Source organism: Oncorhynchus gorbuscha, linkage group LG12, assembly GCF_021184085.1.
Source record: "Oncorhynchus gorbuscha isolate QuinsamMale2020 ecotype Even-year linkage group LG12, OgorEven_v1.0, whole genome shotgun sequence".
In the NCBI taxonomy this organism is placed as follows: Eukaryota; Metazoa; Chordata; class Actinopteri; order Salmoniformes; family Salmonidae; genus Oncorhynchus; species Oncorhynchus gorbuscha.
In genome coordinates this window covers 30197693-30209098 of record NC_060184.1, presented here as the reverse complement: position 1 = coordinate 30209098, position 11406 = coordinate 30197693, and the positions used below count along the sequence as shown (strand labels likewise).

General features: G+C 40.6%; 1 long non-coding RNA gene across 1 annotated transcript; it reads left to right on the top strand.

The window, feature by feature from the left end:
- The first annotated feature begins 3190 nt into the window (after positions 1-3190).
- LOC123991655 lies at positions 3191-10301 on the top strand. The gene is made up of 2 exons (XR_006830829.1): positions 3191-3320; positions 7138-10301. It is a non-coding gene; the product is annotated as an uncharacterized LOC123991655 (long non-coding RNA).
- The last annotated feature ends 1105 nt before the right edge of the window (positions 10302-11406 follow it).

The following is an 11406-nucleotide window of genomic DNA, read 5'->3' as shown; positions in this document are numbered from 1 at the left end:
TCAGATCACACCCTGACCAACCAAAACATGGAAACATACAAAGCAAACTATGGTCAGGGTGTGACATAAGACAGGGAATTGTTACTAGGATTAAATCAGCAATTGTGAAAAACTGAGTTTAAATGTATTTAGCTAAGGTGTATGTTAACTTCCTACTTCAACGGTATATGTTTGTATATTTAAAAATACAGTGCGTTCAGAAAGTATTCAGACCTCTTGACTTTTTCCACATTTTGTTACATTACAGCCTCATTTTATTTATTTATGTACACTGATCAAACATTTAACATTTAACCAACAAGTGTTGGTTTCATGAGCTGAAATAAAAGATCCCAGAAATGTTCTCTATTTACAAAAAGTTTATTTCTCTCTAATGCTGTGCACAAATTTGTTTACATCCCTGTTAGCGAGTGTTTCTCCTTGCCAAGATGATCCATCCACCTGACAGGTGTGGCATATGAAGATACTGATTAAACAGCATGATCATTACACAGGTGCACCTTGTGCATGGGGACAATATAAGGCCACTCTAAAATGTGCCGTTTTGTCATACAACTCAATTCCACAGATGTCTCAAGTTTTGAGGGAGCGGGCAATTGGCATGCTGACAGCAGAAATGTCCACCAGACCTGTTGCCAGAGAATTGAATGTTCATTTCTCTGCTTCCAATGCCGTTTCAGAGAATTTGGCAGTACGTCCAACTGGCCTCATAACCGCAGGCCACGTGTAACTTGGGCTGTTACGGTGACCGTATTACGGCAAACCGGCGGTCTCAAGTTGTGTCAGGAAATCAAATTCCACATGACCGTTTATTCATATTCAGTTATGTGTATTAAAATAGTCAAAATTTTAATATTTGGTCCCGTATTCCTGGCACCCAATGATTACATCAAGCTTGTGACACACTATGCTTTTGCTGTTTGTTTTGGTTGTATATCAGATGTTATTATTTTAAGATTTTGAGTTACTCACCTTCAGGGATTTCAAAGCACTGGAAGGGTGTAGACTGAGTACAATTACATATCTACCATATTTCTTAAACCAATCTAAACTTTTAAATAACTGAGGGAGAGTAGACGAGTGCACACACACAGGGAGGAGAATTGGACTATTAGGAACATCTTGGGAGATTTTCAATTGGGCAAAAATGTCTGTCCTCCCCTCGACTCCTCCATTCTCCTCTCCAGTTGTCAGTGGTTGAGGAGAGTGTCAATTCGTTAGTAGGCGAAAGGAGGTGTATGCCCCCCTCCTCGATTACCTACTTCAGCAGAGGACGCACAAGAGTATCCTACCAGGACCTAAGCACAGAAGTATTTTAAAATCCGTCACAACCACATTTTTTAATCAGCTGTTGTTTTCTCGAAGCAGAAAAGCATGCACACACAAAACAATGATATGCTACTTGTCCTTTTATCTATACAATGTCTTGCACAACTAGCAACATTTATTTTTATCACTTTACACATGTATTTTGGTATTCCCCTTGTAAACACCATTTGCCTGATGACGTGCGAGTGAAGTAGAGTAAATTCATACAAGCGCATTGGTTTCCACGTTCCCTCTCCTTGCTGCCTCTCCTCAATTACCTTTGACATTTTTCAAAAGGAGACAGAGAGGATGGAGGAGAGAGGCGATAGGAGTCCAGCAAAATCAATTGAAATTCTACCCTCATGAGCTATTGAAACTTACCTACAGTACACCAGTAGATGGCAGTGTTAATCCTCCAAAACATCAACCTTGACTCTAAACATATGTTTTTATCAGCAATGGAAATGAAGGTGGGAGTCAGTGTTAAAGGGAAGCCAAGGTGCTGTTTGAAGAGATGGGTTTTCAGACTGTGTCAGACAATGGGCAGTAAAAATATCAGATACTCCATGGAGTTGTGTAAGAAAAAGCACTGCATAAAATATTACTGAGACTTGTTTGGTAGAATCTAGACCCAAGCCAGCACATTGAGTGAATAAAACAAAAATGCATTTCATTGGTCTGTGCAAAGACCTTGAAGTCACATACAGATCTTCCATATGGTGTTTTAATGTGTTCCATAGACATGTATTGCACATGAGCAGATCATTGTGAAAAGTCATGTTGCCGAAATTAAGCTGCCTGTAAAGTCAAAGTCAACTTTGTTCATGTCCAAAGTAAAGGAGTAGTCTGGCCTATACTTAAGATAATGGTTTTATCTAGGCTTTACTCCTCTTATAGTACAACATGTGGAATCATGTGAAAGTTTCATGTTATCACATGTTGCTTTACATGTCACATGTTATCAAATTAACTTCACATAAGATCACGTATGATCACATGTAAAATTCATGTGGTTTTCCTTAAGGGTCAACTGGCTAACCAGTGGAGGATTATAAAATGCATTTCTCATTTTGTATCAGGATGATGTGCGAATCCCATGCTCTTACTGCAGTGAGGAGCACGTAAGGAGGACGGGCAACAGATGGGACACAGCACATCAAAGGGATGGTAGCCAAGCCAAAACCTCTTGTCTGGCAGCCATTTTATAAGCACTCTATCTGTCAAACGTAATAAAACAAGAGAGAAGATGATACAATTAACTGTCTAACAGCTCAACTCCCAACCCCAACTCAATACCAAATATCCCAAACCCCCTAAAACGCCAGACCATGTCACCCCATTAAATGTTTTTTTATCAGAACCCGGGAAGAAAAGTGATACTTTCGTTTTTTTAGTTAAGATGTCCTTTCCCAAATAATTGTGTGGAACCTTATCGTCCCACTACTACTGTTTTAGGAATCCTGTAATTGTACAAGAGTTTCCAAGGCTTACCTTGTTTGTGTGAACCTGTGAAACCATGTGAGCTTATTGTTGGCCCTGTACTGTACTGTACAATAAGAAGTTAAGGTATCATGGTTTTTATCACGACTGAATTTACAGACAACTAAATTCAGATTTTAAGTTCTTGAATTTTTTAATGGAGGTGGTTTATGTTGTAGCTTTGGACAATAACTATTTGGCTTGGAGTTAGAGGTTCTATTTAACCATCTGGACAAGATGTACAAGCACACATGCGCACACACACACACACACACACACACACACACACACACACACACACACACACACACACACACACACACACACACACACACACACACACACACACACACACACACACACACACACACACACACACACACACACACACACACACACACACACACACATTTGTTTTATCACTGGATCGTTGAGTGCAGAGAGGAACTTTGGTTGAAGGGAGTTGCAAAGACTAAGGCTTGAATCAATCCGTAGCGAAGAAGATTGCGTTCGAGTGCGGTTGACATTTAAAGGTAATTTCAGACTGAGCTGACATGTGCAGCGTTTACCGTAACAAAGCTGATACATTTTATATATATTTGAGAAGAGCGACATGTGAGACGTGGACCTTAATGTGCTTTCTGCTTTTCTATGAGGCTTCAACTCGGGGGACACTTCAACCTCTCCCTCTTCATTCCGGTCTCTAGATTGATAAATAATGACATAATCAGATAACGATGAAAATAGATCACCAGAGACAAACCAACAAGGATATTGCTCTTCGAGAATATATGTGAAGTTATTAGCAGGTACTGAGAATTGAATGCACATAACGGTGTCAATTCTCAGAGAATCTCGCCAAAAACCTGCTGATGAAAAAAACAACCACGACCCACATTGGTGGAGAGAAAGAGGAAAAAGAGGAAAAAGAAAACATGTATTTTTTTCATCAATTCAAAAGTGACTGATGGATACAGGCTGGCGGTTGGTGATGTTGCAGCGGGCTTGGTTTTTTGTGCTTGTTCTTTTGGGGATGTTTTTAATTGCTTTTCAGAAGGAAAGCTACTCCCACGTCACATCGTGTACCGGCAGAGAATGCAGTGCACAGCGCACTGGCGATAAATAACCTCTTCCAACTATACAAAAAAAAATAAACAGAAATCTCCCAGGGACCAGAGCTCGCCATATATCACCAGACTACTTCTCTCTCTCCCGTTCTCGTCCTCTTCAAATCTCCTTCCATTTTATTTCTCACTCTCTCAATTATTTTTCTCCCTTACTCTCCTTCCATACGCTCCTTAATCTTTATCTCACTTTTTCCTCTGTACCTCTTCAACTCCCATTTCCTTGTTCCTACTCTCCCTCTCCATCTGTCCTTCTCCTGCTCTAATTTCTCCTCTTATTCTCTCTCTCATACGTCTTCTTTCCTTTTTATTTTTTCCCTTACTTACTCTCATCCCCACTTCATCTTTACCTTATTCTAATTTTCCTTGATTAACAGCCTCAAATAACCTTTTGGGGTTCAAAAGATTGCCACTGTGGGGGAACCTTTTTAGATCAAAAAGGTTCCTTGAGGATCCCCTCTGAAAAGGTTATTTGAGGAACCCTTGTATAAAGGTTCAAACAGGAACCTTTTTGTGATGGGAGAGGTTCAATTCTGATCTTTTTCATTTTATTTATGCAATATCAGTCAAAAGTTTGGACACACCTACTCATACAAGGGTTTTTCTTCATGTTTTACTATTTTCTACATTGTATAATAATAGTGAAAACATCAAAACTATGAAATAACACATATGGAATTATGTAGGAACTCCAAAAAAGTGTTAAACAAATTAAAATATATTTTATATTTGAGACTCTTCAAAGTAGCCACCCTTTGCCTTGATGACAGCTTTGCACACTCTTGGCATTCTCTCAACCAGCTTTGTGAGGTAGTCACCTGGAATGCATTTATTTTAACAGGTGTGCTTTGTTAACAGTTCATTTTCAGTTCAGTTTCAGTTCAGTTCAGTTAACAGTTAAGTTTCTTTCCATCTTAAAACACGTGAGCCAATCAGTTGTGTGACAAGGTAGGGGTGGTATACAGAAGCCCTATTTGGTAAAACACGAAGTCCATATTATGGCAAAAAATTTCACATATGCAAAGAAAATGACAATCCATCATTACTTTAAGATATGAAGTTCAGTCAATACAGAATATTTCAAGTACTTTCAAAGTCTCTTCAAGTGCAGTCGCAAAAACCATCAAGGGTGATGATGAAACTGGCTCTCATGAGGACCGCCACAGGAAAGGAAGACCCAGAGTTACCTCTGCTGCAGAGGATAAGTTCATTACAGTTAACTGCACCTCAGATTACAGCCCAAATAAATGATTCACAGAGTTAGTAACAGACACATCTCAACATCAACTGTTCAGAGGAGACTCTGAATCAGGCCTTCATGGTCGAATTTCTGCAAAGAAACCACTACTAAAGGACACCAATCAAAAGAAGAGACTTGCTTGGGCCAAAAAACATGAGCAATGGACATTAGACCCGTGGAAATCTGTCCTTTGGTCTGATGTCCAAATGTGAGATTTTTGGTTCCAACAGCCGTGTCTTTGTGAGATGCAGAGTAGGTGAACCGATGATCTCCGCATGTGTGGTTCCCACCGTGAAGCATGGAAAAGGAGGTGTTATGGTGTGGGGGTGCTTTGTTGGTGACAGTCAGTGATTTATTTAGAATTTTAGGCACACTTAACCAGCATGGCTTTCACAGTATTCTGCAGCAATATGACATCCCATCTGGTTTGTGCTTAGTGGGACTGTCATTTGTTTTTCAACAGGACAATGACCCAACACACCTCCAGACTGTGTAAGGGCTATTTGACCAAGAAGGACAGTGATGGAGATTTGTTTAGCACTTTTATGGTTAAGACATGATTCCATATGTGTTATTTCATAGTTTTGATGTCTTCGCTAAAGTAAAAGTAAAGAAAAACCCTTGAATGAGTAGGCGTGTCCAAACTTTTGACTGTATATATACAGTCAAATCATTGAAATTGTTGCATGTTGCGTATATATCTTTGTTCAGTATATATATAGTCCGGGCCAAAATTATTGGCACCCTTGATTAAGGTGAGCAAATGTGTATGCTAAAAAAAAATGAGAAAATCATATTATTTTATACTAATATAACTGCTCAGATAAAGTAATAAAACAAATCCAAAAAAGATAGGGGTCAAAATTATTGCCACCCTTTTTTTCAATACTCCTCCCCTTGGAAGGATAATGACACTGAGCCATTTTCTAAAATGTTTTATGAGATTGGAGAACACATTAGGAAAGATCTTGGACCGTTCCCCCTTACAGAATTTTTCCAGATCCTTGATATCCATCGCCTCTTCAATTCAAACCACAGGTTTAAATGGGTTCTGGAGACTGAGTTGGTCATTGCTAAATGTTTATTTTGTGGTCAATTAACCATTTATTTTTGGATTTAGATTTGTGCTTTGGGTTATTTTCTTGCTGGAAAATCTACTTGCAGCCACGTTTCAGGCTCCTGAAATAGGAAACAAGGTTTTTAGCTAAAATGTCATGGTTCTTGGTAGAGTTCATGATCCCGTTGACCTTAAAGGCCCCAGGACCAGTGGAAGCAAACAGACCCATAAAATCAAAGATCCACCATTATATTTGACTTTTCTGCATCTGCTTCTTAATTACGACACCAAACATTCCTCTGGTGTGGTTGGCCAAGGGGGGTGTATTGGAAACAGGGGAGTCAATAACTTTGACCCTTATCTTTTTGAGTTTACAAAATGTATTTCTCTGAGCAATTGTGTTAGAATACCATATATATATATATATTTATTTTTTTAATTCAATTGAGCATAGCTCAGTATTTATCTATTTTGCTCATCTTTATCAAGGGTGGCAATAATTTTGGACCTGACTTTGTCATTTAGCATATTTATAACTCATAAGCCCCATCAAAAATCCAACTCTCTCTGTTCTAAGTACCCATTCCTATAATAACCACCATATTTCTCTTTCTCCCTTTTCCGATAAATGTATCTCTGTCTCTGTCTCGCACGCATGCATGCACGCACACACGCATGCACACGCACGCACGCATGCACACACACACACACACACACACACACACACACACACACACACACACACACACACACACACACACACACACACACACACACACACACACACACACACACACACACACACACACACACACACACACACACACACACACACACACACACACACACGTGTCCTTAGTACACGTCTCCATAACCATAAACACTTTCTCTCTCTGACTCCCTTTTCTCCCCCCTCTCGCTATCACAAGTGTCCTCAAAGCGGAAACAGCTGGCAGAAAGAAAGGAGAAGTCCTAGATCCCGGGGAGAGATGGACCCATCAAGAAGAGGAACACCAGAGATGCCCCCATCTCAGAATTCAGCCCCCAAACGCAGCCCCCATGAATGGCACAACACCCTGTGCCCTGGTATGGGTAGAGCGGAGAAGCACAGAACAAGGAATCAAAACTGTGTGACCCCAGGGTGGCAAGGTCAAGTCAAGATCAATAGTTCAAGCTGACCTCTGGGGCACGAGAAGGGCAAGCATCATGTGGGATAACTTTGTAGAAGTGAGAGAGGGAAGTTGTTTTTGCTATTGTGTTGACCTGGCACGTGTGGGGGGTTCCCAAGATGTAGAATTGTGTTGATAACTTTCCTTGTGAATTAAAAGGTGGGAGGAATTGGTTTGATGAACATAGCTGAGGCAGCAAACAATATAAATTGCAGCAAATGCAGGGGTAGCCCCAACAGTTTCTTGAACCAGGGCCCTGGTAACCTAACATCTTAGCCGTTACGCCAAGAGATCTGAACCTCTTTATTAGGATGCTAGGTGTTGGTTCCTACTATATATTGCCCAGGAAGTGCACACACCTGGTTTCCCAGGAGTAACAATGAATTTATTACGATTTACTTATAACAAAGACTTATTCAATAAATTATATAATAATATTTCATCGCACCTAAATTAACATGATTTAAAATCCATTGTAAATAGTTTTCCAACTCAGATCAAGGGGCAAGCGAAGATCGAATAGGGAATTTAGGATTATCAATCTGAAAGTTCTAACCTGAATATGCACTTAAAAACTCTTGATCGATCAACAACAGCCTATAGGTAAATGAAAAAAGCTCATATACTGTACTTTTGTACATTGGTGAACCATTCCTCCTTTGACCTGGACAGCACTCACCCCTCCTTATTTCATGTAACTCCTATGCATGACTTTCCGCCAGTCTCTGTTCCCTCACACAAAAAACAAAGGGGGAAAGAACACATTATGCTTTTTAATTTGATTTACCAGTCAATCATCGTCATCCACCCACAGCGTCAGACATTTTGTTTCCATCATCCTCCAAAGGCAAAATTTCGAGAACAAGTCTGACATGATCAGGAACAGGTAAAAGGTGAGCACAAATTGCCTTTCAAACTTCACAAATCAAATCTGGGCAATGGCTTCTCTAGAGAAGATGGGCCTATACTGTAAGTGAAAGCTCAATCAAGTCTTCCCAGCGCATTAGACCATGTACCTTGGTTGCCTGCAGTGCACCTCTCTATGAGCCTAGGCAGAGTGTAACGAATTTACCACTGTACATTACCGCTGTAATAGGACAGTAGCTTTAGATGCACCTGGATGGAGCTGTCGTTCCTGGTTTTGAGCAATTACCGAAATTGGACAAGAAGAAAGAAGCGAGGAGCCGTAATTCTGAAATGATTATCGCAGCCAGGCACACAATGAAGTAGCTCGTACAAAGGGCTGCCTTCTGCTCAGTTGCAAGATTGAGTTGTGTTAAGAGTTGTAGACTCGAGTCACATGTCTTGGACTTGAGTCTGACTCGAGTCACAAATTTGATGACTTGAGACTTGACTTGATAGAAAATAAAATAACTTGAGACTTGACTTGGACTTGTAGCCTCATTGCTGGTCACGTTTTGTAACGTTTTGTCACACATTTTGTGGCAAAGAGTCTTTGTGGATTACTCTCCACGAAGCCAGAGACAGTAGCCGCAGCATCGCCCTTGCAAAAATACGTGCAACAGATTGGATAGTAAAACGCACACTTGGCCCTCTGATTGGAACAGCAAACTGTCAGTCAACACAGGTCAGGTGAGCTAGCAAACAGATTGCTGATTTGCTGTACATCTATAGGAGCAGGTGCAGAAAACATTCAATTGTAGGGAGAGAGGATTGCCATAATAAGTAAATATGCAGCTCCAAAAATAGTTTGGTGATCAAGAAGATGAACTATTTACTGTGCAAGCTCACCAGCAACGGGGCATCAAGAAACAATTAAGTCTACTGGCATAAACGTACTGGTCTTTTGGTATGTCAAAATTGCTTGAAATATATAATATACTTATGAAGCTTGCATTTATTACTGTGGACATAGTCACAGTTCTCCACTTGCGCTCTCAAAACTCCTGCCAGTGGAGAGCGATTTGTTTTCTTGTTGATATGTTTTCTGTTGCTTTCACACATTTAAATGCATATGTGGTATATATATTGCATCTAATCCTACAATAATTGCTAGAGTTTCATAATTTCCTCCCCATACAGTTGATTGCAACCCTTAGAACATTTTCATTTAGTCTACCATTTCTTACACTCTGGGGGGACAAGATATGTATTGTGCACATGAACATTTGTAGAAGTTCTGTATTTTTATAGTTTCCCTTGTTCATATTTCCTGGGTTATGTTGGATTTCCGTTTGTCTGTTTGTGCTTTCAAGACAACTGGGAACTTGGGGGAAAAAACTAGGCCAAATCATCATTTCAGTGATCTTCAGGTCGGAAAGTTGGAGCTCTAGAAAAATGGCCAATATTCCGACTTGGAATTCCAAGGTTGGATGACCATTCAAAACATTTTTCCCAGTCGGAGCTCGTTTTTGTTTCAGAGTTCCTAGTTGTCTTGAACGCTCGGAAGTCTGAGTTTTCCCGAGTTCCCAATTCCCAGTTGGTTTCAACACAGCATGTGTCCTATGTCTCTGTCATTCTGGTTGTGCATAATAGGAGCACACATGCCTCAGTGCGCATATCGGCTACATGGCCTGCGGCGCCACACTTTTGTTGAATAAAACAAAATGATTGTTCCATGTATGAATGGTGAGGAAATCAAATCAATAATCATTATATCTGCTTAAGACTAATATAACAATGGGTGTGGAATTTTGATTTGGTTTCTCGAGGGGAGGCTTTGCCATCTTGCCCTCTGCCCATTCAGATAAGAAAGGTTAAGCCTAATACATAAGCTATTTTGGGCCGTGTATTTCCTGTATAATATGTCGCTTTTACCTTTGGATCACCAAGACCTGTAAATAAATCTACACTCTGAGCGAGTTCTACTAAAGGTCCCTTTTACAATTTCATAATGAAAATGTGCTGTAGACAAAATAATGAAAACTGCTGTCTGGTAAGCCTCAATAAATAGCCTCAATGTATAGATGGATTTTTTTTTACTTCACTTGAGATTTGACTTGACTTGCTCTTAGAATGCACGACTTGAACTCGACTCAAGATTCGATCCTGTCTACTTGGGACTCAAATTGAGACTTGGATCTTGTGACATGATACTTGCTTATGACTCGAATAATGGTGACTTGGTTCCACCTCTGGGTTGCACAGAGGAAATGTCCTGTGAGATCTCTGAACACACAATCTATTGCTCACGATTTACATTGTCACAGCTGCAAATAGTTCCAATTTGTCAAGCATCATACTCTTTCTCTATCCTATATCTATCTCCCTCGCAAACTCGATGATTTAGTGCCTCTCGGTAATAATCCACACATAATTGGGTGATACATCATTTCCACCAAGCCCAGACAGATATGGTGCTCTCACTGTACAACAATAAAGCCGCATCAACAAAGCTCAATGAATATTGTTATTATGATACACCACATTAACCATTGTGCAAAGAGTTAGAATAATCGACTCCAATTCACCCCCCAACAGAGCGGGGTGGGGGGTGAATTGGAGGATGGAGTCAAAGGATCTGGGCACAAAGAAGAGGGGAGAGTGTAGTGTGTGTCATCTCCTCCAGTGAGATGACAGCGTGTGTCATTTCGTACGCTAATGCTGTTGGCCCCCAGAGTGCATAACCTGCAGGGCTATATTTACAGAGCCATTGCGGAGCAAAAACACACGCGCGTGCGCACACACACACACACAAGTAGTTGTGCACAACTAATGTAGGAGTACTGGCAAACACACACACCCACACTGTCCTCAAGCTTAAAGCAGGAATCGACAGATCGTGGGCGACCCTATGCCGCCCCACGTCTTGTGTAATGTTTTCACTTCGAACAAAAACAAGGGGATTAAATCCTGAGCCACCTTGGGCTGGCCTTCTGGGAAAGGTGTGTCTTTTGCTCCTGCCTACTCGAATTACCCTGCTGCCATGGTCCCGGAGCTGGAGAGGAAGTGAAAGTAACTTGCAAGCTAATGTTACAGCTGCCAGAAACAAACACAGAGCAGATGAAGCCAACAAGCTAGCTAACTTGTTTACCAATAAACTGTCCTTGTAGCAGGGAAAACAGAAGC